This window comes from Urocitellus parryii, unplaced genomic scaffold (assembly GCF_045843805.1).
Source record: "Urocitellus parryii isolate mUroPar1 unplaced genomic scaffold, mUroPar1.hap1 Scaffold_40, whole genome shotgun sequence".
NCBI classification, from domain to species: Eukaryota; Metazoa; Chordata; class Mammalia; order Rodentia; family Sciuridae; genus Urocitellus; species Urocitellus parryii.
Window position 1 is genome coordinate 4,197,975 of NW_027553586.1, and position 27,682 is coordinate 4,225,656.

Here is a 27,682-nt window from a genome sequence, read left to right on the forward strand (position 1 = left end):
GAGGGAGGGTGGAAGGTGGGAGGGGAGGAGGATGGGAAGGGTGAAGTAGGGTGGAAGGGTGGAGGGGAGGAGGGAAGGGAGGGTGAGGGAGGGTGGAAGGGTAGAGGGGAGGAGGGATGGGAAGGTGAGTGAGGGTGGAAGGGTGGAGGGGAGGAGGATGGGAAGTGTGAATAGGGTGGAAGGGTCGATTGGAGGAGGGAATGGAAGGGGGCGGGAGGGTGGAGGTGGAGGGGAGGAGTAATGGAAGGGTGAGGGAGGGTGCAAGGGTGGAGGGGATGCATGATTGGAAGGGTGAGGGGAATGTGGAAGGGTTGAGGGCAGGAGGGACGGGAAGGGTGAGGGAGGGTGGAAGGGTGGAGGGGAGGAGGGAAGTGAAGGGTGAGTGTGGGTGGAAGTGTGTATGGAGGAGGGATGGGAAGGATGAGGGAGGGTGGAAGGGTGGAGGGGAGGAGGGAAGTGAAGGGTGAGTGAGGGTGGAAGAAACAAATACTTTGATCCTGGCATGACTGGAGCAGGCTGCTGACTGTGCTTTGTATGAAGGAAAGTGAAGGAAAGCAATATACTTGTTTTCCTAAATCATTAACAACATGCCATAAATTCGTACTCAAATCATAAGATAAGTGCTCAAACTTAGGACTGTTTAACATTTTTCTATGAAAAGAGTTTTACAACTCCCCACGCAATCAGCATCAGAAAATGGCAAGAGGGCATGGAAGAAGTATTCTGGGGAGGCTTGTTATAAACCTGTAAGTGCTTGGAAGAATGCTCCAAGGCTTTTAATTCTTAGGTGGACTTGGCAGTCCTGTTTATGATTGAAGAGTCAATGCTCAGAGGTCAAGGAGAGCTTACTCCCAAGTCAAGGCAGGACTGAACATTGGGTTCAGTTTGTGACCACTTAGGTTACTTTGTAGGGCAACAGCAGTAAGTTCCTTTGCTGAAAATCCCAGAAGCCAAAGGAATTAACACCCAAGAGATGACACTAGTACTCACTGAGGAGAATGATGATACACAGCAGGATGGCGATGATGGTCTCTGTGCCAAGCCCTGCACCCACGATCCGGTCCACATCTGTGCAGTCTCCATTTGAGTCACACTGGCAAACCTTCACTCGGAGAATGGAAATATTGGACTTGGGAGGATTATCGGAATCTGTGATTATGATGGGAACTTCATCTATAGATCCCAGCTTCAAGAAATTTGATCTTTAAATTGAGCTGAGCAAAATCACCTGTACAAAAAGAGGAAAAATACAGTTTGATAATCAATACCTAATGCAACAGAAACACTGCCTTTTCCAGAATGTGTCTCCTACCTGAATGTATACATAAAGAGAATCACAATGCTGCTGCATTATGAAAACATTTTTTTAGCTTCAAGAGCTCTTAATATTTTACTTAAACTGTAAGTAGCTTTTAGAATATATTTAATGAGAAGATTAACTGCACATATATTCAAATAATTAACCTGTTCTTATCATTAAGCTGAGTGATGGTCCAATTTCTCTTAATAGTCACAGGAGATAAAGGAAGATCAAAAGCAAGTGGTCCAGCATTGGGATCGATGTCATAATCAAGTGCTGTGGTGTTATTTGAATTGGGGTCTGAAGTTTCACAAGTCTCTGCCTCTTGAGGTAACACTTGAGGAGCATTGTCAATAATATCAAGTAAATAGATTTGCAGCATTCCTGTTCTACTCATAGGAGGAATTCCTAAAAAAGGGAGAAAAAATTACAATGGATGCTGAACAGTTCTCTCCAATAAGTCTCAATTACAGTGAAATTCTCAAACGTCCAGCCTTCTTGCCCTAATCACTGTGTTACCCTGGAAAAAATCTAGCTGTCACAGTATCTGAATGGACTGTTTCAGAACAAGTCCATTTCTTTTTTTTAAAAGAGAGAGAGAGAGAGAGAGAGAGAGAGAGAGAGAGAGAGAGAGAGAGAGAGAGAGAGAATTTTTTAATATTTATTTTTTAGTTCTTGGCAGACACAACATCTTTGTTTGTATGTGGTGCTGAGGATTGAATCCGGGCCTCACACATGCCAGGCGAGTGTGCTACTGCTTGAGCCACACCCCCAGCCCAAGTCCACTTCTTTCTTCCCTTTGGCATGACCTTGAACTGCCATGCTACTCTGTAGGGAGTGGGCATGGTGATGATTGGTCTCTATGGGATCCCACACTTTTCCTGGCCCTGTTGTCCTTTACTCAGGGTCTGTGCACATCACATTCCTCCAGGCACTGTGTGGAATGTCAGGTAAGCAAGACAGAGGCTCAAGAGTTTGTGGACCCTAGCCTTTGGATGTAGAACTAAGACATGTGTGCATGAAAGAACACAAGAGTGCTTTGAAAGCTCAAAAATGGCTCTGACCTAATATAATACTCTACAGACAAATAATACAGAGCCACAGGTCTCATTTGGGGAAGGAACATCTTAGGGGAGAGAAGTGATAGGTATTGATCACTCAACTACTTAGAAAGATTGGGTGGATTTCTTTGTAGTAATTTGTTGTAATCCAACAAAGCATGTTTGAACAGATGAGGAACTTTGGTCTCTGTAAATTGCTCATGGCTACATACTATTATATATAAATGGGTTATTACTAATGGTGGCTCTGCCTGGCCCCACATCCATTCTCATTCCACTATAAAATGTCTTTACCATCTCATATGATAATTAGGTTTTCTGCTCATATTATAAATATTCATGCATAAATAATAAATGATATGTATATAAAATAGTTTATTAATAGTAGTACATATTGAAGCCCAGAGATTACCTGACCTGCTCAGGGTAATGCAATAAGGAAGGTACACGTACACATGTCATTCTGAGCTGGCAATAAGTAAAAATGTCTACTACCCTCTGTTAAGAATATCACAGTTCTGAGAACACAGATAGCTTAGGGTGGAAGGCAGGGTATCTATTCCAATTTCCCAATACTGTCACCACCACTATGATATTTGACAGTTTGAAGAACGTTTACATTCATTATCACATTTAAGATTACTTAACACTTAAAACAACTTTATAGAATAAGCAACAGTCAATAATTTAATACTAATGAAACCACGGCACAGAGAGAATATAAGAACTCACCCAATCATTAAGGAGCAGAACTGAGCTCTATATCCAGCTTTATGATTTAAATTGAAATGCACATGCAGAATGTCCCAGCTATGTAAACTGAACAGCTCACTTCTCTCTCATATCAAATAACCTTCCAATTAGAACAAAAAGTCACCTGGGTGAATGAAAAACCTGGCAGGCACTTACAACAAACATACATGTCACTTTATATATGTAAATCTTTATATCATGACATTATGGTTCAAGATACCTTACTTTAAGTTCTAATGTAGAGGACAGCTACTATTTCCATGCAATGAGGAAGCATAAAACACAATAGTGCTCAGAAAAATCAAGAGTCAAATGTTTTATATGTAGGAGCTAGAGCAAAATAAGGGGGAAAGGTGGTGGGGAATCAGATATTATAAAGATATAGGAAAGGTCAGTGGAGTAGAAGAAGGAGATCGAGATAGAAGGAGGAGGAATGGGAAAAGGGAAGAAATGTGGAATGATTTAACAAAAATCACACCATGTGCATATATATAACAATACCAGAGGAATTCCACCTTTATGTAGAAAGCACCCACCAAAAATAAATAAATAAGCAAGTGAAAGGAAGAAGGAGAATAGGGGGGAAAAAGGAAAGAGAAATTTGGAGGGGATGGGAACAAAAATAAAATAAATTCCAAGGGTGTGATTTTGTCAAAATGCACTCAAATGTATAAATATAATGCTCCAAAGGGGAAAAAAAAAAAAAAACCTCTAAAGCAATGTTCTGAGGTACACTGGCAGAGGCTGTTTCTACAGAGATACAACTCTCAACATTTGAACAGTCATTTCTCATTAGAAAGGATAAGAAATAGTGTTTTGGCTCTGTCACCACATGGATTTACTTCAGATTGAAATCTCATTGAATCTTATTATACAGGATTTGGAAACGTTCATTGAGATAGGTCTTATCAAAAGTGTTGACAGGCAATGTTTTTCCAACGGGACATCCTGCCGGCCAATTTAAAGGTTATTTTTATTAAACATTCCTATTACAGAATAACACTAAAATATTTTAAAACATGGTTGTGATTCAGTTTTGAAACCACTCAAAAATAAAAGAAATGTTTATTGAAGTCGTTAGTTTGTGCTACTTACAATTTTCTATGTAGAAGTCATTCTATTTTCCTCAAAACATTACAGAGTGAATACCATTATGTGTATTTACCAGCAAAAAAGTCAGAAGAAAAGGAAAGAGATTAAACCCCATCACCAGTCATATGCTAAGACAGTTGGAGAGGTGAAGATAGGCCCTGGAGATCAGGCAGAACTCCAAAGTTTCCATTCTCAAGCACATATTAAACTGAATGCTAACAAAACAAGAAAGTTCATCATCAAGTTTCATACATTCCTTTTATATTAGATGTCTAAAAATGAGGGCTTACCTATATATCTCAACCAACTCAAACCCGGCAGAGATCCACAAAAGAAAATACAAAAGGTGTCAGAGTATCTGTTCTAAAATCCAACACCCTAATGCTCAGACTCTCACTTCTCTCAATTTGCACCCTAAATTAAGAGCTTCCTGATGCATGGCACACAATGGTGGAGAGTCAGAAATAGGACAATTGCTATAGATACACATACTAATGGCAGTAAACAGACTGACTACAAGAAATATAAAAAGACCAACTCAAAAAACACAGAGGCTGTCGGGTGTGGTGGTGCACTTCTGTAATCCCAGTGGCTTGGGAGGCTGAAGCAGTTCAAAGTTCAAAGCCAGCCTCAGCAAAAAAGTGAGGTGCTAAGCAATTCAGTGAGAAATTGTCTCTAAATAAAATATAAATAGGGCTGGGGATGTGGCTCTGAGTTCTATCCCCAGTACAGGAAAACAACAAAAACAACCACAAAACAGTCTGGGGACACTGATGGTTGACTGGAGCTATAGTAAATCAGGCATCAAAGTGTAGCAGGACAGAACAAGGAAATTTCATAATCAGTATGCCAGGCTACCATGGAAGGTGTGCGGCCAGAGAACATTCAATAGACACAAGAAGGTCCACAGGAAATGATTTTTTTTTAAATTGGAGCCTAAGAGCAATAAAGGTCTATTTTTTTTATCAATATGGTATTATAGAAAATCTTGGTTTGTGTGCATGTCTGATGAGGCTCTAGTCTCTTTAACCAATGTATAGGATAATACCACAAATATATTTAATTACACACCAATGTCAGAAGCACGAAAAGTAGCATTATATATATTGTTTTACACATTTGGTGATTCTTTGTCCAAAACAGCAATTATAGTGATTTGGGCATTCACAGGATCTATTTTTAGCCAATTGGCAGGATCAGATAATTTTATGTATCTACAAAATGAAAGTGCAGTTAGGTTAATTTTTGGGGGTGTGAAGCTTAAAAGATAATACATATTTTATAGGTTTAATTGCAAAAATACAACCAGCTCATTAACTTGCATTTTTGTAGATGATGGTTAGAAATAGAGCTTTAACATGGAAAATATTTCTGTGGCAGTGATTTTGGGCGGTACATAAAGGTTGTGTTTGGTCAGTCATGCAGGAAACATTCCATAGATATTTGATAATCTCCCTAGTGTGTGTTAAAGTAGTTTGGACAGATTTCAATGGAGGTTCTTGTCTATTTCAACAGATATCAAATGTGCAGATAAACGGCTCAAATATACTTTCCAAATAAGCAGTAGATCTAATATATAGGACTTAAGAGAAATTTATGAAATAAATTGAATTTGATATCACAGATCACTCCTAATTGGTTTCACCACCTTATCATGGCAGAGATGAATCTCACTGAAGAGATCCCTTATAATTCCATTCCTACTAGGATCTCCCACTCTGGGCCAAGCTTCTGAGCTATATCCTTTCAAATTAAGTCCCAAAATCTCCAGTCTGTATGAGCAGAGTGGTAAGCTTAAATTCTATTTTTACTGGAGGTAGGAGGTGAATATTTCATGGTCAGATAACCAATGTACAGTTTGAAAGAATGTGCTATATTTTGAGAAGTAAAAATTGTAGTATTTCAATACAACTATTAATGAAATATTTAAGTATCTTGATGTCAATGTATAAAGAAATAGAAGATAAATGCAGTTATCTAGCTAATTTTAAGAATTACTATCATGAGCTACAGAAAACAGTTTCATGGGGTGTGCTTTGCCCGTCATCTATTCATTTATCAGGAAGGACAAATTAGATTTTGCTGAGGTTGGAAATCTTTACAGATACATTTTATAAGTTCACTGCACAGGTAAGGAATAAAAATAATTAGCTCCTAGATTTTAGTTTGCGCATAAGTTTTATTTTCTTCCCAACCTGAAGGAGAGATAAATGTCATGAGCTTCTAAAAGTTCTCTGTTCACTGACTGTATAACTTTTTGAGGTGTTCAATTTAAAAGCACAGGCTAAATAATTACCTTCTCTTTAAAAAGGAAATGGGTAGAAATAAACATAGGAAATGTTTTCTCTTCAATTGATACATAAATGGTAAATTAAATAAATTTTACTCATGACACAGGATGGAATATAAATTATACAAACAGCATAAGCAGCATTTCATACCTAATATTGTGCTGCATATATCGATCTAGGTCCTGAGCAGTGAAAGTTGTCAACGTGGTACCTGCATGAAGACCTTCTTCTTGGCGAATAATCTTGGGATTGGGGGCAAAATAAGGTTTTCATTTACATCGATAACTGTGACAGACACAGTTGCAGTGGACTGAGGTGGGTGCTGGATTCCTTTGGCTAATGGCGCTTGATTTTCTGCAGCAAAAGTAAGGACAAACATCCTATTTGTTTCAAAGTCAATTGTTTGGAAAAAGAAAAGATAAAAAGAAAATCATATTTTTCAGAAATAAGAATATTTACATTCTTTGCTTCATTCTATTAACTCCATTTCTCAGAATTTGATTTTTTTTAATTCACTGCACAGTGAAGTTCCTCTCAACTTTCTGGAAAATATGTCTTAGCCTGGTCAATTAATGAAATACTTATGCAACTTTAAGCTACTTATAAATCTTGGGTACTTCAAAGATTTATGTTCACCAAATAATGTGCATTACTGCTGCATAGGTTTATTTATTTAGGTATATCTAAACAGTAATTATTTTTAAAAATAGCATTGTGGATCAAAAATACCAACTAATATGAAGTAAGATAAGAGCATAGGGTCTCCACTCTCAGACATTGGTATAAGATCAGTCCTCATCTAGGGAAGCTTTCCCCAGTCTGTGATAATCAAAAAACAAACAAACAAAAACCCCAGGAAATCTGGTCTTTTTTCATAACACTGGAATTTATGAATAGTTTAAGTATATTTCATAATTTGAAGTATAATTTGAAATACAAATGTGTACATACACATCTTCCATTTAAAATAAAAGTAATTTTTGGTGGAAGGCCTTTTCCAATTATTTAGCAAACTAAAACATTTCTGAGTGTTTTACTGGTCTGTAAAAATCACAAATCTAAGGACAACACTCAAGATTAATGCAATGCACAAATAACCCTTCTTGTAAATATTTCCTTCCAAAGTCCCATTGAATTCCATATCAGGTTCAAACAGAAGAATGGGAAGTAAAACTCTTTATATGTATAATATGTCAAAATACATTCTACTGTCATGTATAGCTAATAGGTAAAAACAAATAAACTAAAAATTACAAAAAACAAAGTCCCATTGAGTCCTGCTATCACAAGAATGTTATGGGAATCAAATGACTAAATGGAACTTTCCCTTAATTTCCCTTGATCACCTTTTAGTGAAGGTGCAAATAGGAAGAATGATGTAATAATAACATGGAAAGAAAGGGCACAGAGAGTATTGAACCTTGCTGGTAGCCCAAGAATGATCAAGAGCTGCAGGTCACGAAAAAGCTACATTATTAGCATCAACTGTACCAGTTTCTTAACCTAGATCACTTCCTCACATCTTGAAACACAGTTTGCTTCTCTCACTCCCAAGTCCCCAGCTCAACTTCCCTTTCCTCAAGTATTTCCAACAAGACAGAGAAGAATCCAGAAAAGAAGACTGCAGTATCTAGAGGGATCACATGAACCACTCCACTGTCCTGACGTGACATTTATTTGTGCTTCCTGGCATCTGCACAGTTCTGAGTTCTTCAAAGCATACAAAACTCATTCATCCCTCACAAAAGTGCTATGACTTAGGTGCTGTCATCAAAGCCCCGCTTTCTGCATGAGGAATTTGAGGTTAACAGAGGTTAAATAACCAACCGTGATCACACAAGTGTCAAGAGCAGAGCTGGAATTTGAACACAGACAACTGGGTTCTGGTAGTGGTGCTCCTGATCACTAAGTTTCAAAACCACATCTCAGTCGACTTATGCATATATAGTACATGGTTGTTGGCAACTGGTACTTTGATGCACATTTCCCTGTGAAGCCAACACCTGGCTGTACTTACAAACTAAGAGTGTTTAGGTGAGAGGCAAAGTAATATATTTCTTCACTGAGTAGGGATGCTCAGAGGAACCAACTTATACATTACATCTATGCATTATTATACCTGAAGAACATCCCCTCTGCATTTGGCACCAAATCGTTTTGTTTGGGGTCCTCTCTTTCTCTTTCTTTTGTCAATTAAAACAGAAGAATCAGTTTCTTGAAGTTTTGAAAAAAAATATTTAAAATAGCAATGTAAACACAAGACCTTTTTAAAACATAGGCTCTTTTCTTTCCTGATCATTCCATGTTACTTTTGTGATATTTTCTGGTTCATTCTCTACCTGTCAATATTTTCAATATCTGTAACCAGGAGGAATGTAGGTGTGGTGCCTCATTCATCACAGGTATCAACTGAGGATCAGAACTAATACATCAATTACTTTGATAATCAGTGTTGTTGAGGTCAGTCTCATCTTCAGATTGGTAAGTCTGTCCAAATTGATCTTATGTTTTTTAAAAAAATCTCAGTACAATGACAATGGGAATACCTATATTGGCCTCAACATCAGCATATATTAAACCATAACACATAGGCTACCAAATAAATTTGAATTCCAGATTTAGAGATGTTTTGGGGGAAAAAAGACCATAAGATTGAATAGCAAAATGATACAGTGGGGGAAATCTAGTGCTAACAGCTAAGAGGCTGTCAGAGATCAATGCTCTGAGGAACACTTACTTTTACCACGGCGACTAACCCGTCATTGCTGTTTGGGTCAGTCTGAATGGCAAACCATCCTGCAGGATCTCCTCCACTGATTCTGTACACTGCATTCCAGACTGGTGTATGGGGCTGATCCTTATCAGTCACAGTTAAATTAGCTACAATTACATCCACCCTGTTTTCAGGTACTTCACCATAGAACTACAAGAAAGACAGATGTCAGTCAGAGGAGTGACATGGACCACTGGAGGACAATTTATCTTGACAAACACATCACCCAGAGTTAACTGCTTTATTAAATCTTAATTGTATACACTAAATGGGGAAATTGGTAATGCAGATAATCATGAAATTTATACTTGGCTTTAAAAATACTATAACACTTTTTAGTCCCCATTTTTATTTTGCAAATTATGTTACAGTTCCATTACTATTAAAATTAGCAACCATTTATGAGTATCTGGATGATTAATGTGGGGTTAGGGGAAATGATTTGCCTATGGAAATAATTTTACTTTGATATAATTACATGCTCAAGAAGGAGCATCAATCAGTCATTTAGTTCACACACCTGAAAATGTTTGTAAGTATTTTGTTATAACAGCACCCAGTCTTTTAAGAATGTTTGTTCTAGGCAGCATATTTTAACATTTTTAACAATGATCTTGAAGATGAGGAAGAAAACTACTGAGATGCCTGAGTTAAAGCCCTGGTGATAGGAGCCCCTGAGCCAGTGGCCATTCTATTCTCAGGTTAAGCAAGTTCCACTTCTATTTAACACATTTATTATTCATGACAAAACTTCTCCATAATGGACCACAGACCTGAAGTTCCTTGAGTGACAGGCCATACTTACTGTCATGGCAGTAAACTCTGGAGGATTTTCATTGACATCTGTCACTGTGATGACGGCCATGGCTGTGTTTGAAAGACCGTATGTGGGATTGCCTTCCATAACTGTAGCTTGAATTATTAATGTATACTGTTGCACTTTCTAAAAAGACATAAAGATAACAACCTAAATGAAACTAGTTCCTCAAGAAGACATAACAGTTGTTCTGTGAATGGCTCTTTATTACACACAGAAAGCACAGCATCATTCATTCTGATGAGCGTTGCTTGAAATTCCCCAAGTGCAGTTTACTTTAACTTACAAAGCACAGGTCTGGTCTTTGTCTAAAGAGATTTAACTGTGTATATGCACATCTCCTCACAGTGAAGAATGTGCTGCAGATGTGTGAAATTCACAGCTAAGCTAAAACCTCCATCTGGTTCAACCTTTCCCTTTTCTTCACTAGTCTGTGATCAAGCATTCCAGTCTTTTGGTTTGTATTTACTTTCTTATGTGTTAAATTTCTACCCAGTTTAAGACACCACAGAAGCTCAAGAGAGGGGGAAGAAAGCATACATAATTTACAATATATTCGGGGTTTCCTTTTACATATTTTTATATATGCAACTTCTGTTATAAGAGGGTTGATAGGATATTTCCCTCTAATCCTCACTAATGCATACTATTCAAAACTACATAGGAAATATATATTCTTTTTTTCTAGTTGTCAGCAGACCTTTAATTAATTTATTTGTTTATGCATTTATATGTGGTGCTGAGGACCAAACCCAGTGTCTCACACATGCTACCACTGAGTTACAACCCCAACCCCATGGCAGATATAGTCTTAAAATCAAAAGCTAATTCAAACTGGGCACAGTGGTGGTGCACAATTGTAATTATGTAGCAAAAAATGTCAATAGTTCTCTGGTTGAGAAACCCTGGCCAGAATATCCTTCTCTCATTCTGAGCCTGCCAAACAAGCAGCTTCAAAGTCATTTTGTTAGTGACTTCTGAAAATCCTTGAGGCAGAGTTCTCCAGTCCTCAAGATTGTGATCCCACAATGCATCTCTATCACGATTTCTAGTTTATATGGCTGTTATCATATTGCATGCTGTTCTTGCCCCACCATGCTTGTGTGTGTTGTGAACACATCCTCATACCCTCCCATCCCCAGGGCTCTGTTTGTCTCATCAGTATGTAGCACAGTGTGTTATAGACAGCAAGCAAGCCATGGATGCTTTTGACTTTGTGGATGGATGAGTGAATGGAGAAAATACCTTCAGCGTTGTATTACCTTAGAAAACTCATTCCAGGATAAGGTAAAATCATCTTCTTATTTACATGGGTAACTATAATTATTTATTAAAATATACTGAGAGCACAAACTAGCTATTTCTCAAACCACAGAGCCAGAATAAAGCCTGGCACGTAGCACTTACTTTAAAAAAACGTGTTGAATGAATGAGCGGAGGGATGGTTAAAAAAATTTACAACAGTATGTTTCATAACCTTGAGCCCAAATACTGATTAAAAACACAGTTTGACTCAAGAGTCATCATAGTATCAAACCTGGCCTAGTAGGATGTTTTCAAACAGAAGAGAAACCACAGGAAACACACTCATGAAATGTCTTTGCTTGCAGTGACTACCTAGTCTTTATTTATGGAAGGCTTAAGTGGAAATTCATGGTCAAATGCATAATAAATGCAGTTCCAATGACTTATTTTTAGTAATCTAGGTGAGGCAGTATATTTTATCAAGTTTGAAGTATTACAAGAAAAAAAGAAAATGATTTTTAAGAACAAAATTTCTACAGCCAAAAAAGCCCAAGGTTTTTCTATTTTTGGTATATGTGTATAATACATGTTTGAGTAAGGATGTGTTTAACATGATTCAATTATTCTGTATTTGAAAACATCAAAGAAAGTTACTCAGACTATGTGACTTAGAAGGAGCCACTGATGATGGGTTATCCTGTCTAGCCCCTTTTTTCCCCCAGGTGCCCTCCCTCCCATTTCTTTACTGAGGACATAGAGAATTGCATTTGGACTATGAAAAAAATGCTATAAACTTGTATGGATGACCAACGTATTATGAAACAGAGTTTTAAATGAAGTTTTATAAAATAAAAAAATATAGCTATTTAAATCTTTTCAAACACCAAAATGGTTCAGGAAGGCTGGCCCAACACTTACCTTCATAATGCCAGCTTACCATCTTGTCCACTCATTTTTCAGACTGAATAGGTCTTTCTGGCCTGGCTATTCTGCTGTAACTGAGTCTTCAGTGTTTTCAGTACAAGAATCTAAAAGCGTCATCAAATACCAATTTCCAATGGTGAAAGGGCTTCCAGCAAGGTCTGTTTCTAGGCCAGGACATTTTCTATTATGATAGTTGAAAAGAGAGGTCTCCAGAGGACATTAGGGTACCCTGGAAATAAATAGCTAGTGTAGCTTGAGGACAGTCACAGCTGTAACTATGTCCATGCCCTGCTTGGGGTGTTACTTCACCAATTGGTCCCAAGAATATACCAAGCAGTTCTGAGGCTTTCTGGTTGGGTATGTTGGTGACTGTTTTTTATGGTAGAATTTGTACTTTACAAGCAGAAAGCCTCTTTCAGGGCTCACTTTCAAGTTGCTCTAACTGCATCAACTGTAGCACAATGAAAGGCTCCCAGAAATTCTATATAGTAGCAGAATCTAATACTGTAGTATATATTGTTTCCAAAGAGAAAAAAATTGTCATGTGAGCAGTAAGAGGCATATTTTTTTCAATTTTCATCCTACAATTTTTTTCCTATGTTACCTAAAAGCATATGAATGAAAGAAAATGACACTAAAAGGCTCGTGTGATTTCTCCTTTTCTTGCTTATATGATGGTGCTGGTTATATAGCATTTCCTGAAACCATCTTCAAATTTTTTTCTTCAAACTTACCAGGCTTTGATCCCCCAGGAATGGTCTTATTCCACACCTGGTGCAAAAACTCAGGTCTGTTATCATTCATGTCAATAACATTGATGACAATGTCAATGGGGTTCTCCACTTGGTTGCCATTAATATCTACTACATGTGCCCTCAACTGCAAAAGTAATTGAAAACAAATGTACTTAATATATTTGTCTAGGAGAACACATATTACACAATCACAATGCTACTAACATAGCAAGAATGAACTGACAAAAGCTATTGGAAAATAGCTAATGGAAAAACAGAAGCTATTCTTTCTTAAAAAAAAATATAGTCAGGAGCTGGGGCAGTCACTTGCCTGGCATGTGCGGGGCGCTGGGTTTGATTCTCAGCACCACATAAAAAATAAAATAAAGATGTTGTGTCCACCGAAAATTAAAAAATAAATATTAAAAAATTCTCTCTCTCTTAAAAAACAAATTGTAGTCAACCTGACTCCATATAATTACAGTAGATACAGCAGCAAAAATCCATCCTTTACCTTATGTTAGACATTGTGCCAATCCATTTTAAATGATTTAAATCAATATGTAAAGAGTGAGCCAGAAACTGTCAACATTTGAAGTTCGGGGCACTGAGCTTCAGAAATGCTAGGTAACTTGTGGCGGCCCAAATCCTCAGTCTGTTGACAGAATCTGGATCCACAGTCAATTCTGCCAGCTCCAAAATCCTCTTGTTGAACCAGTATATATTATAAGAATCAGAGTAAGGATAGATACAGTACCACCATAGAGTGCTTGTAAAGACCAAGGGAACAGGAGTATAGAAAGTGAGTGTCCATAGGAAATTTTCATAGTAAGCTTTTACTGTTTTTCAGTTTTAAAGTAACTCATACATATTAAAATATGTGAATATATGTATTTATGGTTAGCTTTATAGGTATTTTTCAAAAAATTATCTATGTCTTTTTCTGAAAAGCAAGTATAATCAATCAGCTACTCTTTGTAGAATATCTTCAAAATCTTTCAATCAATTCTGCACAAAGAGAGGCATTCCATTTCTTTTTGGGGTGGGTGAGCACTTGACTACTGAGACATATTCCCAGCCTTATTTTGTATTTTATTTAGAGACAGGGTCTCACTGAGTTGCTTAGTACCCGGCTGTTGCTGGGGCTGGCTTTGAACTCTGAATCCTCCTGATTAAGCCTCCAGAGCTGCAGGGATTACAGGCTTGAACTACTCCTCCTGGCATGGAACTGTTTCTTTTTGACTGGAATGCTGGTCTGACACTGGCTGTTGGCTTCCATCAGATATGTTCTTTAAGTTAAAGAAGCGTCAACACAGCCTCTCTTTATTTAGAGGTTATTAAACACAGAAAACAACCTAAATTTTATTACTAAATTTCAATATTATATAGGTATAATTTTTCCTTGACTTATTTTCCCCTTAACAGATTTTTAATACGGAACTTTAATTACATTTATAATTATGTAAAATATTAATACTGATCCCTTTTTTTTTTTTTTGGTACCAGGGATTGAAATCAAGGGTGCTTAAACATTGAGTCGCATCCTTTTTAATTTTAAAACAGGTCCTCACTAAGTTACTCATTCTTAATACTTATAATTCTATAATAAACTCTATTTTGCTATGAGTATTGCTCTTTTAATATGCAAGAATCGAGCACTGAAAGAACAATAATTTACCATAAAATGGACCTGGATGTAAATATTTTCTGAATTTTAATGACAGAAGATCAGGAAATGAGAATTCACAGAGAAAAAGATTGGAAAATTTTTTTGTATCAATCTTAATAATCACAAATCTGACTAGTCCACAATCTTTTATTATATGTGATTTTTTTTTTTTTTTGTATTGGGGCTGAATCCAGGGGCACTTAACCCCTGACCCACATCCTCACTTCTCCAGCATTATTTTTTTAATTTTAAGACAGGATCTCACCAAGTTCCTTAGGGCCTTGCTAAGTTACTGATGCTAGCTTTGACCTTGGGATCCTCCTGCTTCATCCTCCTGAGCCCCTGGGATTACAGGCATACTCCACAGTGCCCAGCTGTATTATGTGCTATCTTAATCCACATTCCCTAGGAATGCTATGCAGTCCTTGTGAAAAGTTCGAAGTTGTATTTCTTTCTCTGCATTTTAGGACAATATAAACAACATTAGAATAAACTGTTCCTTCAAGAGTTTTAAAAGAATGGGCTGATAAAATAATCAAAGTCTTGAAAAGAAAATACAAAGTAATATTGATCCTAAAACATTTTCAATTTTTCATATGCTTATTTGTCTGTTTAGATCTAGGGGAATCTACTGTAGTTTAGAAATTTCTATAACTTTAAAGCTTTGAGCAAGTCCAAGAGTTCAACAATTGTATAAGTGAACAAAACAAAAACTTTGTAAGCACATGATTATGTGGGAGGAAGGTTTTAAACCACTTTGGGAATTAATTCAACACATGGTAGTGGGAAAACAGGCTAGCCACAAAGGAAAAGAAAAGTGGGCCTGTATCCCTCTCTCTTTTTATTAAAATAAATCCACAGAGATTAAAATTTTAAATGTAAAAAGTTGATCTAACAGATAAAAATTGGGAGATAAGCATCTTGGAGGAGGGAAGGCCTTTATCAATAGCTCTGGAAACCAGAAGGTATTATAAAATGTTTTCAAAGATCAATTTTACATTATTAAAAGCTATGTTATATTATGGCATAAACATAAAGGATTTTAGAAGCAAACAAACAAACAAACAAACAAAAAAGAACATGTAGAACAAACCATGCATTAACATCTTTCATTGATAAAAGGTTCTGAGTAATAAAAAGAGAAAAAAAATTCAGAAGAATACTTAACAGAAAATAAAAATATGGGATTAACTTTGATTATACTTCTATGTATCCATGAACAATGGTATGATCTCTGTATTTTATGTTCAATGGGTTTGACCCCATTCATAATTTGCTCTTATAGGTTTTCTTAACCACATAACTGAACGCAAGTAATAAAATGTAAAGAGTAATGAGAATTGGAGCAATTTTCCTTTTTTTGGCATTGTTTTGATTTACCAAGAGCACTAATAAATTTTATAAAGACATTAGAATCATCAAAATAAAACAAAAACTACAAATTTCATTTCTGGTGTTGAAACTCTCAGTATCCAGGTTTTCAGACTCATATGAGGCAACGACAAATTCCACACACATTTAGAAGAGTACGAACTCATAGATTTATAAGCTGGTTGCAATTTTACATGAAACTGGGCTACCAGCTCACAATCCAGTGGCTTTGTCACTGACAGCTGACCTGAGATGTGGTTGATAATGAAGATGCCAGTAGGAGGTTGGTCAGCTCTGGGCCTAGTGACACTGTACTGCAGTGAAAGGTTTTTGTCCCTATCAGATCTGATCTGAAGACCAAGAAAACAATGACATTAAATGAGAGACTAACTGAGCTCATTATCAGAGATAGCACATACCACACTTCCTACCCTTGTTCTGTTACAAACTTGCTCCTTCTCTTTCCAGAATGCCACTAAAACTTCCCCAGTGCCTGCCCCTCCTCTCTGCTTCTTGGTAACAGCTTTCAAAAAGAGATGTCACCTATCCTCAGAAAGACTGGGGGCAATGTTCACCTTTAAAAGAACGCTCACTAGGAGTAGTGCAAAAAGTCAAAATTTAGGAGCATCAGTTTTTAGACAGAAACTCTGGGCTAGACTGTTTAACATAGTAACAATTTTCCAAGTTAATTGAAATAAAAGCTGTTTACATTTTTTCATCAGTTACAGTAAGCAATAATTATCTATTCATAGTATGAAATATGTTTTCACAGAACTCCAACTTGATAGAGCCTGGACATAATATTTTTTACTTGCTTTGCACAAAGACTCTTAATTGCAAGAAAGCTTTCCATATCATTTTTAAAAAGCAACTAATACTACAATTCTTTATTAATAAGGAGCTTATGAGAAAGGATCTCAAGATATATTTTTATACTCCCAAACTGTATAGTCACTATAAGCACATTTCCTTCTCCTCCAAATACAATGGTTCTCAGAAAAATTAAGTCAATGCATGAGTAGCCATTGGAGGCTGAAAAGAATCTCTGGACAGAGAAGAAGGCAGGCAGGCATAAAAAGGGCTGACTGGGAAATACCATTTAGAGGTAATAATAATAGATCTTTATGTGTTGGATAAATAAACTAAATTGATTAGTAAAATCTGATTGTGTTTTTATTAAAAGTTAAAGCATCATTCTCTATTTTCTCATATTCCACTGAAATAGAAAAATAGCACCTTTGTTTGGGGGTCATGCTCATTGTAAACTGAATTACAATGTACAAAGGACAGAATATACAACACAAATAAGTGGTTTATTAAAAAACCCACATCTCTCAATAAATATGAGTCCGCATGCTCAAATAATCACCCATAAGAACATTTACATTTTAACAAATGGAAATATAATGATTTTTGTCTTATTGTCCTTTAGTCATGAATAATGGGCTGACAATTTTACTAAACATGTAAAAAAATCTGTATTTTTAATTTCTTCATCTTAAGGTATGCATCTGGAGTAACCAAAAAAAAAAAACTAACTTCAGATTTGAAAGCCTTTGGTTTTACACTGCCCTAGGGATTCTGATAATGGTATCAGAGGTATTTTTTTCCTTTTAAAAAAACTTTCAAATGCACTTGGTGCTGGCATTTTTAGCAGTGATTCCCCCCCCCCTTTTTTTTTTCCTTTGGCCTCGAAGCTGTCTGTGGAGGGCAGAGATCTCCACAGAGAGCCCAGCTCCCAGCAAGGCAGCTCCAGGGTCTGTACTGAGAGTGGGTAAGGAGTGCGTGGAGATGCACATAGCCTTAGTATTCACCTGCAGAACAAGCACCACATCCATAGAATCCAGGACCACAGTGGGGGCTGCCTACAAATAGTGCAAGAGATAACCAAGGAAAACAATAATAGGTTTCTACAGTGTTATAGAAAACCTAGCTACAGGAAAAAAAATGTTTTCCATACACATGTCATAAACTTTACTTTGCAAAAAACCACAAAAAAATTTCTAACAGATAATTACCACATGCCATGGGAATAATTAAAATTGCACCATCTTACCCTGACAAGCTCTTGAGGAAAAGGTCCTCTGGAATTTTCTGGCAAGTTGATGGGAGGGATGACCCAGTCTCTCTTCTGCCTTTGTAGGTATCCACTGTGTTTGGTGGATTGTCTTGGAAATACTATCTCTTCAATTTCATGGGACTCCTTTGCATTAAAATATAACAAGATATTCCTGAGTACTAGGAAAAACATTTTCTGAAAGAACATCAATATTAATGGGTACCTGAAAGTGTAGGAACCACAGTTTATTATGAACAGAAAATAACTCTGGAGGCCCTTTTCTTGTCCCCTTATTAAAATAATAGAAAAAAGCATAAAATTTATGAATTGCACTGTTCACTGAAACATTGAATTCTGAACAATTTATTATTGGGCTCAGGTGTGTAAACTATTTGCAGTTTCTATAAACCATCTTAGATAGTAGCTTAGTACTGAGCAAAATTTAATAGTACCCTTTTATATATTTTTCATTAGTTTAAACCACAGTTCAGGTAATGTGCTACTGTACATTAAATTTAGATCTTGATGTGCTAAAATATAATTTGAATTCCAAGGGAAGTTTAATACATACTACTTAGGAATGTCTCAAACATTTATGACCCTATTAAATCCCACAGAATTAATGCTGTAATTATTCTAAACCTTTGTCAGCCATGATGGATGCTGGAAATGACTTTGCACTTTGCACAGTAGGTATTAATCTTTGCTAGATGTCAACATTTTCTTCTTTTTCTCCCAATATCTGTAGACATTTTAGCCATTAGCTCTTCCTGCTTCAGTGCAAATACCCAAGTTAGTTTGTTAGGACACAGAGCATAAAAAACAATAAAAGTATCTTTTAACTCCTTTAGTCACCATGTTCTTATTTTATATTACGCACATGATATGTTTACCTTTAATAGTTAATTGATTAATTAAAATTTCACATAATGAAATCTCAACAAATAGCACAAGAAAAAAAATGACATTTTTCTTACATATATTCATTCTCATTTGATTATGGTTGTGTATATCACATTTACAATTATATACCAGAACTGATTTTGTATATTCTTGTCTCTCACAGTACAATAAATGTGCAAAATGTAATAGTCACAGTTCATCAAACCATGAACTTTAGAATATATGAGTGTGCTCCTTTAGTAACTGTTTTTAATTAAATCAAAGAACTAGAAATGATATTACCATAACTTTACTAAAGAATTTATTGTATCTTGTTCAAAGTACTTAATATAGTGACTTATACAAAGTAAGTGCTCAATAAATATTTCTGAACTGAATTGAACAGTACTCTCTTGGAAATGTAGCTCACAGCAGCTTCAACCAGAGGGAGTATATCATTTCTAAAAGTCATATCAATAGTATAAATAATTCACACTCCCAATTTGATTATTAAGGGACAAAACATATCCTAACACTCATTGCCAGAAATGCTTTTCTGTTACTACTGTAAATCTGTATTTCCCATCTAATAAATTTGACTGGTGATGACATGCAAAGGAATTGTTTATTTTGTGGTTTATTTAACAGCTTATAAAGCTTCTAAGATGCAAAACAAACTACTTCTAATTTTAATTAAATTATAATCTCAAAGTATAAACAAATCTTTCAAATATAATTTCTGGTCACTTGAAATATACTTGTCTAAGAATTTTAAAAGATTAAAAATACTGGTAAAGTAACTGCAATTTATAAAAAAATTCAAGTACTGGCCATCTATTTTATGTGATATGAAGCAAAATGTGTACACACACACACACACACACACAACACTTTTTGTTAACTGTATTAATTTTTGTTTTGTAGACATCAGCTCCAATATTATACCTTTGCCAACTCCTGGGTTAAGGTTGGCTTGAGACTCAGCTTTACTGCCACTTGCCACTTCTCTTGGGTCTCCTTGTCTTGGGCACATATCAGGAATTTAGCATGCTCAGAAGAGAGAGGAAATCTTCTCACGGCATAGACCATGCCATATCTTCATCCACCTTGAAATCTGCAGGCTTGCTGCTTTCATACTGTACTTTTCTTTTTCTATTGCAGTTTCTAAACTTCACTGTAAAAGATAGCAAATATATGTCTAACTACACAACAAATACAAAGTTAACTTATACTTAAATCTATTTTAGGTTAGATGATAAAATGCAGTAGCATGAAACACAAATTTTAGTTGTACATGATTAGCAGCATTTTGCAGTTTGACCCTCCACATCTGTAGGTTATGCATCCCAGATTCAACCAACCTCAAATGCAGGTTGAAAGTATTTGAAAAAAAAAAAAAAAAATATATATATATATATATATATATATATATATATATATATATATACATACATACATACATACATACATACATACAGGTATGATGATGGACAGAACTCATGCAAACTTTTTTTCTTGTCATTGTTCCCTATAGAAGATGATAAACTACTAACTGGACATGTACATTGTATGAGGTATTATAAGAAATCTAGACAATTTAAAATATGTGAGCGGAGATGCATAGGTTATATGAAGAGTTTATGCTATTTTATGTCTAGGACTTGAGCATCCCTGGGTTTTTATATTCTGTGGTCTTGGGATGAATCCCCTATAGATACCAAGAGAGTAGTTTCAGGTTGTGGCCTGGCATCTCTCATTTCAAAGCCTGCCCCTCCTCTCCACAGTCCCCTGGGTACCCACTGTCAGCTACACTTGCTGTTCACTCTGATGCATTTCAAGGAAGCTGCTTTCCACTCCTAATCTCTTTGTCACTGAAGGTAGAACAAACCCCATGTTTTCCAACTTAATGTAAGTTATCTTGGCTCTACTACCAGTTTCACAGCCATGCCTGACATCCACTCATAGAGCCAATAAAGACAAATTTTCTTAATTATCTTGGATATTCTGTATATTTTTTGCACATCATCTTAATGCATAATTTTTTAACAAATGCTTAAAGCAAGAAATAATACTGCTATGTTTCTTTTTCTTTATTGATGTTGAATGTGCTCTATGCACTAGAAGTACAAGACTTCACGGTTATTGAAAGGTGAATAATTAGCAATTTCTATCCTTCCTTGTACTTGTAATAGTTCAGTTAAGCAGCAATTTTATAAAATTTCCCCAAACATGAAAATAAAAATGTCCTCAAAGTAAATTTTAAAATTAAAAAAATGTATGCCTTAAGAATAGAAGGATCAAAAAGATTTCAGGATCTTAATTATCTAAATCTCAAGTGTAATGACTTAAGATTGAAGAAAATCACTGATTTTTAAAATGGAATATCAATCCACTGATGTGTCAAAAAATAACAAAAATTAAACTGTTTTTATGAATGAAGAATTGGACATATTCAAGACAAAATAAAATAATAAAAACAAAAATATTCTCTAAGGGAGATTATTTTTCTTATAGTCTTTAATTGTTCTTTTTGAAGAAAAATTCTTTCGGATTATCAGGTAAAAGCATCAAAGTAAAAGCAATTTTTTTCAATTACATAAATGACTCATGCTGCATTCTGACCCCAAATACATAGGATGTGCATTGGAAAACAATCAACAGGTACATATTACAAACCATATTCACATGCCTTTCACGTTCTTCATAATCTAAGAAAAAATTATACAAACTGCCCCTACCCTTATACAAACTAATAACAGCTCTTTTATTTTCATTAATATAAATTCACTGCAATGTACATAAAACCACAGCCAAATAACATGGATGCTTATTTCCTTTCATAACCATAGAATTCTTTTTTTATTAGTTGTTCAAAATATTACATGAAATTCTTGATAGAAGTAATAAAATACTTTAACTATTGAATATATTATTTTCCATATAATGCCACACATATCCTTCTTTACACTGATCATTTCAAAATGAAAATAAAATAATATTTCAAACTAAATTATTTTAAACCATAAGGTTTATCTTTAGAGTGGAAGTATCCTAATTAATATTGAATTATCCAATTTTTCCATGCCATGTGATTTAATTTTTTTTTAAAAAAGGAAGGGATATTTCCTAGGAAACAAGGACATTTACTGCTTATCTTTTATTAAAGACAACCAAATAAAAACTGAAATTGTTTTTTTTTTTTGGAACCTTGCTGAGAAGTCTAAAGACTTTTTACCATCTTTTAGTATAAACTCTACCTTTCGAATATTACCAAAGGAAATCATGATTCTTAGGCTAGATTTGAATGATTTTATACTATTTCACATTTTCACTTTAAATTTTGACACTCTGGCATTAATCCTCACCTATACACACCTGGGTTGCTGCCCTGGACTCCTAGTGGTCTCCCAGATCCAAGTCCTGGCACTCACTGCTAGATTCGACCTCTGCTGTGATTTTTCTCCTCCTGGCTTTGAATCCATAATATTGCACTTGAAGACTTTAGGCCACTGTGCAATGCTTTATGAATGCTGTTTCACTTCCTGATCATTCTGTCTTTATCTTTCTTACATCAATTTCTAACACATAATCTGCCCAGATTCCATAGTCATTCCCTTCCTCACTGCTACCCACATCCCACACTCATCAACTTGTGGGTGACACTTTCCATTTTTCCACACCACAGTCCTTGAGCCAGGCCATCATTCCAGGGGAGGAGTCCCCCAAAATGTCCTTCAGATGATGCCAGCATATTCCCTGACTTAAGAGTGCCATGAATTCTCCATTTTAATTATATTTTTGCACTTCTTGTCCATTCAAACACATTAACTTTTATATTGTAATAATTACTACAGTAATGCTTTTTTATTAAAGGTTCCATTTGACTAGAATGGCAGACTATAGACTCATTATGGTTTCTTGATAGTGGTTCTTTTGTTTACTAGAACACCTAATGGTGATAGGGATAACATTAACTCTCCTTCTATAATCCATTAAAATCTTACAACTTTTCAAAAAACTAGAAACAGATTGGAAACTTAATGTGCAATAGCAACATTTAGTGATGAAAACAACACAGGTCCTTCAAATAATCTGAATTTGTATTAATTTGCTTATAGTGCAAGAAATTGAACCAGTATTTGCTGAATTCTAGGTACTGTGCAGCACACTTAAAATCAGGTTATATACACTTTTACCTTGACAGCCTCCTGAGTGGAAATCACTATTTGTCCTACAGATGGAGAAGGGAAAGTTAAACAGACATTTTTGCCCATGGCTCTTCTACTTCTAGTCATTTCCTTAGGAAAGTGCCAAAGTATGTAAAATCATGACTCTTGAATATTAAAATATAAGGCTCTAAAAAATAAGAATTAAAGAAATTACAGAGGCCTGATAAATTCTTGTAAGAAAAAATAATGCTAAATTTAGACTTTAGGGAGCACCATGGTAAATAGTGCATGAAAGTAATTAAATTGGAATATATCAGAAGCGTCCTATAGAGGGCAGTAGCTGAAGCCCCGTCAGGTGGAGTGAGAATGTGAGCAGACAGAGAGGAAAATTAACTCTTGGTTACTATGGGTGCCTGTTCTTTTGATTCAGCACTAGTTAACTCTTTGGATTCAGGTGTCAGTGCTTCAGAGAGTGTGTAGTTTTCTTCGCATCATTATGCACAATATATATGAGAAGAGCAACTCACATATCTTGTCATAAGCCAAAGCTTATGGTTTTGGAGGATTCAGTATATGGTGGAAGGTCATGGTGAAGGAAGGCTGCTTAGCTTCTGACAGTCAGGCCACAGACAGAGGAAGTAGTCAAGGAAAGATAAAGCCCAATGTCATGTCCTAAGTGACCCCAAGTAGGTCCTTCCTCCCAGTAATTTATTCATCTGTCAATGGATTAATCCACTTTTTGGATTAATCCTTGCTACATTGAAGATAATGCTTCCAACATAATTAATTTGGGAAGATATTCCAGACCTACACAATAATAGTAAGGGAAAGAGGAGGGCTTTGAGGGAAAATGCACTTGCAGAGCAGGAAAAAAAGTGACTTTTTTTAAAAACAAAGTTAAATGGGGAAAAAAGGAGGGAAAACTGCTAAATTACAGAATCTTGATTACACCAGTAATATATTCATAATTGATAAATTAAATTTAGTATATAGCCTTTCAAAGATGTTTTTGTGATAAAAACATTAAGTGAAAATAGATTAAAGCAAGAGACATGTTTAATAATTAAAATTAAATTCAAAGTTGAAATTTGAAGATGAAAAAAGTAAGGCAAATATCATCAATTTTTGGCTCTTCTAGAAAGAAATATATAATTTGCTGGAGTCAACTTGTTTCTGTTATTAAAAGTACCTTGTTTTGGGGCTGGGCATGTGGCTCAAGTTGTAGTGCGCTCACCTGGCATGCATGTGGCCCGGGTTCAATCCTCAGCACCACATACAAACAACGATGTTGTTTCCAACGAAAAAAACTAAAAAATAAGTATTCAAATTCTCTCTCTCTCTTTCTCTGTCTCTCTCTCTGTCTCTCTCTCTCTCTCTCTCTCTCTCTCTAAAAATGTACCTTGTTTATAGATATGATGGAAAAACCTTGAACAATATTTTCCACTTTCTTTTTTCCAAACACAAAAATTTTATCATTTTTTTTTAAATATTGGGGAACTGACAAACCTATCTTAGATTGGAATTAAATTAAAATACAGCCTTAGAAGTGACACTATGATCCAAAAACATATGATCAGCATGATCATATGACATATGACAGTATGATCCAAAAACTTCTTTGAATTAGTAGAATTAGGATTAGGATCAGGATTAATTATTAGTATCCTAATAACTCAAAATTTACGAAGTTCTTCACTTCATTGATATTTTTACTTTAGGCATTTTTATGCCATACAGTGCAATGAAAACTCTATCTTTTGATACAATCCAGCTACAAATATATAATATTATCAGTGTTCAGGCAGAATTATTTTCTCTCCCTTTCTTCACTTCTTCTTCTTCTCCACCACCCCCTTTTTTGGGTAGAATGTGCCCTTATCAAATTACACTGAAATTTTTAAGGGCACTACCTCTAATTAAATTATGATCACAGAATACAGGTGGCTAACTTTCCCTTGTCCTAACCTAATGGCTATTAGTCACTGAAATTTGAGGCAAATTTAGCTAGCTCCATATTTCAGTCCACTTACATCAATACAGAATTCTAATTAACTAAGGGTTTTCCTTGTCTTTTAAAGAAGAGAGACTTTTCAACATACATTTTACTGAAAACAAATTTTAAATAATTGAAGTTTCCCAAAATGCCAGTAAGAAAGGGGAGGGGGCAAGTAAAATAAACCTGTCTCAACTGAGTTAAAAATTGTGGCCTCAAAATGCTCAAAATGCACTACAGATACCTTAAAGGTAAAAAAGGGATGTTACCTGTTTCTTGAAAAAAAGAAAGAGGTACAAGGAACATACTGCTCATTAAACAAATTGGCCCTACTGGGATTATGTGATATTGCATTAACTGAAATTAAAGTCCAATAAACTATTAAACTACTTTATACAAAGTCATTTCCTGGTAATAGTTTTAAAAGTATAAGACTTTATTCTAAACCCAACAATTTAATAAATGTTTATTCCTTTACTTGCTAGTAGCAGAAAAAGATCATGATCAAATATGAATAGCAATGTATATATAATTCCTAAAAAAACTGTCATAATAATATATAACTCACAGTTTCAAAGCTGACTTCCATTTTTTAACTGCCAATCCACCAAATGGTTGCATCACTAAGTGCTGGGAAGTACTTCCTAAGCAGCCAAGTTGGACTTTTAACAGAAAACAAACTATAAACATTTAATCAAAGTAACACAAACTGTTATTTCTAAAGGCTGCCTACACTTTTTAACATTAGCAACATGATGTGTATTAAGTATTCATATATGAAGAATTCCATTAAAAATTCAGCAATGTTACAATTTCTTTTATAAAGGCAACGAAGTTATTTGAAACAATTTCATAAAATCCCTAAAGTACGAATAAAAATTAATACATTCTCATGTACATTCATTAATGCAAGAATACTAATAATAGATTAGTATTTAGGAAACATCATTATATAACTTGGAAACATCATTATATAACTTGAAAAACTCAATATATCATTTTGTGATTGTCTCTAAATTCACTACTTTCCAAACTTTTTTTCTTTTTCTTTTTTTTTTTTTTTTTTTTTTTGGTACTAACGATTCAATGCAGGGCACCTTACCAATATTCCAACTTTTTTTTTTTTTGTTTTTGGTAATTAAATTCAGAGGCATTCGACCACTGAGCCACATCTCCAGCCCTATTTTATGTTTTATTCAGAGACAGGGTCTCAATGAGTTGTTTGGCGCCTTGCTTTTGCTGAGGCTGGCTTTGAACTTGTGATCCTCCTGCCTTGGCCTCCACACTGCTGGGATTACAGGTTTGTGCCACCACTTCCAGATGTTTTCCAACTTTTTGAAGAATTACTGCATGAACCCAAGAAAGCAGTTCTAATAGCAAAAGATAGTGTTCTAGTAACTTAAAGAGATAGCATTTCTGAGCCCCAGTTCAACTCATTCCAGTTTAATATACAACAGGACAATGACTGAAAGAAAACTGCACATGAACACCTAAGCAGTAGTGGTAAAAGAACTATTAAAGTGATTTAAAAAAAATCCAAAACTAAAGATCTAAAGACGTTCTGATAGCATGGCATGACAGAATGGGTCTAAAAACAAGGGCAGTAATCCCCACAGTACATTTTAAGAAATATATAATATTTTTAGTGCATTACCATAAGAGCAATAAAGGAAAATTTAAGGATTTTACACACATACACACACATAAATGCTTCACATGAGTAATAACTGGTTTAAGGGGGGAAAAGGTGTGTGTGGAGGAGGCAAGCAGCAAAAACTCCCCTTCAAAATTCCCTCCTTCTGTCACTGCCAGAAAGAAACATCTACCTCTGAGAATACACCAACTCAGCAGTTTCAATAGCTGCTGTTTCAAAAATCTGCTGCTTCAACTGATAGTAATAAGCCTTACCCTCATTAATGGGGCAACATTTCCTCCTGGAGATGAAATTGCACTTCTATTTCACCATTCTCATTAATTATATCAAAGTGAATGGGATTAATCGTCACACAGTAACTTTACAGCCATCTCAAGTATGCTGCAGCTCCACACCATGTGATTTATCTGGAAAACATCTGAGGAGCATGGGTGCTCTGCCTAGGAGAATTAATCCTTCCCCAACTCTCCCCAGATGCCCCTGTGGTACTTAGCTCATCTTTTAGGAGTACTTAGGAGGGGTCAAGGTATCTTTACATGTTTCAGAGATAAGGATTTCTCACATTTAATTTACCCTGTGTAAGTATACAAGCACTTACTAAAGGAATTTTCATGGTGTTAACTAAAAGGATGTTAAGACAAGTATTCTGGGCACATGCTTCCAATTTACCATTACCCAATCTTTATGTATTAGCTACAATAAATTGAGTAAAACTAAAATATCCTTATCTTGTCTTGATAAGTAGATAAAATAAGCTGACTGCTCTGAATTGCACCTTTTTTGCCTAAAAGTCCCACAACACTAATTTAAGATAATAAACTAAAAATCTTTTCTGGTTGAAATATTAAACTAACTTACAGAAGACATTTAACTTGCAGAAATATATAGGTGAAGA

At 35.4% G+C, this 27,682-nt stretch overlaps 1 pseudogene; it reads right to left on the reverse strand.

Annotated features, from left to right (window-relative positions):
* Positions 1–979: 979 nt before the first annotated feature.
* On the reverse strand, positions 980–23,245 carry LOC144252316 (cadherin-2-like; annotated as a pseudogene).
* Between the last annotated feature and the right edge of the window lie 4,437 nt (positions 23,246–27,682).